Raw genomic sequence first — 1,893 nt, 5'->3', positions numbered from 1 at the left:
TATATCAGGAAGAGTTGAACGTTTCCCAATTCCTGAATAACCTAATACTGATAAGGCGTCTTATACTGAATTTTAGGAAATTGCATAATATGCATCTTTTATAGAGTTAGATGCAAAATCAGCAATAAATGTGATTCCAAATGATGTTCCAGTTCATAATGGGGATTACAAAATGATGGAGATTCAAAGAGCGTGGGCCTCCTTGGGCCTCCACCTCACCCCTCGGGCCTTCATTTCTGAGACCGTCCTCATGAACCAGTCATGTGGTCCTTGTAGACATCGGTATGAGATTTGAAAGCAGGTCATCAACGTGGTAGACGTTGTCCTTAGCCTCGATACCAACGTGGAATATTGGTAGATAAAATTCGCCTTCCTCTTGAAGATGATCACTTGGTGATCGAAACACGTGTCGAGGTGTAAAAATGACGATTTGGTGTTGGGAAAAAACTCCAGTAATATTCATTACTACACCAAAGGTTCCAAACAGTACATCATGTGTACATAACTCTTCATTCATTCTATTTACAGATCTCGAAGTGAGAAGTTCTCTAGAAATTTTGTATTGTAATTTTGAGTAAAACTTAACTTGCACAATGATGCAGTAGGCTCTCGTACTTTAAGGAAATCCTTCGGATGCTTCGATTTCAAGTTTTACATCAAAACTGGAACTTTCGTCTCTTCTGGAACAATCGATGACAAAGACAGCTTTGTCCGTAAAGACGGTAGAAGTGAGAAGAGGATTATGTTTATTTTGTAGCCGAGACCGAACTGCGAGTAGTTGAAATAAGCTTGCGAAAAATTCCCCTTTGCAAAATTCAGATGCATATTCTTTATGGGATGATTCTCACCGTGTAGAGTGGGCGTTATATTGATGATATTCAAATGATTAAATGTTGTTGGATCATTGTTGACATCAGTGTAATCACGACTTTTTGGAAACATACAATCACATAGCGAGGGCTTACGAGAAACGAGGAATTCTCGACGATTTATATTTAATTTTTTGCACCTGAGAATAGACAGTATACAAAGTTTCCATTTTCTGGACGGTATGAGAATGAGAGTGTCAGCTTGGATAGCTATAATAAGTTGCAATTCAATTTGATCATGCTGAAAGATTCGTTCAACTTTAAGTTCGATATTTTCAATTTTCAATCTAACTTCCGTTTCCGGTGTTAGTGCAGTAGGAGTCAATTCTATTTCAAAATAGTTGCTATCATCTCCAGTTACTAATCGAATGGTATATTTACAGTAGGGAACACACTGATAGTCGTTGAAAATATTCAAGAAATGCTAAATAGATATGAGCATGTTGAATGTTAGATGCGTTCTGTTGAAAACACCCATTGTTGGGAGAAACGTCCAAGCGGAGGTGGCAAAGTGTTTGATATCTTCGTCGGTGTAGATAAGAAAGACTCTAATAATACTAACAATTTCAAGTTCACGAACTGTTTCCAATTCCTTACCACTCTGCTTGTAACCAGCAATTATGCTAGACATAATCTATAGAACCAATGAATTATTTTCATTATTATTGAATTATTATTATTACGAATGACACCTTGCCGTCCCCTTTGGTTTTCTCAACTGTTCCGTTAATGAATATACAAAACATCGTAGGTGTCAGACTGATTGACGTTGATTTCAATAACATCGTTGTTGTGAAAAGATTCGACATAAGGATAGTTGGTACACCACTCTACCTTTAGTATGGACTCATCGTTTTGCGGTTTTCGGAAAATGTTGAATACTTGATTGGACAACATGATAGTCAAGAAATTCTGAAAATAAATTATAATCCGTCCGTTGTCGAGCACTTGCAGCGTAATATTGTTTATTTCGTCTCTATGTGCAATAGGTAGGTGAATGGGTTGATAAGGTGTTTCGTCAAAA

The sequence above is a fragment of the Leptinotarsa decemlineata genome, unplaced genomic scaffold (assembly GCF_025532065.1).
Source record: "Leptinotarsa decemlineata unplaced genomic scaffold, Ldec_3_MD MMD2_tig00078360_RagTag_RagTag, whole genome shotgun sequence".
NCBI classification, from domain to species: domain Eukaryota; kingdom Metazoa; phylum Arthropoda; class Insecta; order Coleoptera; family Chrysomelidae; genus Leptinotarsa; species Leptinotarsa decemlineata.
This window is presented reverse-complemented; position numbering follows the sequence as displayed.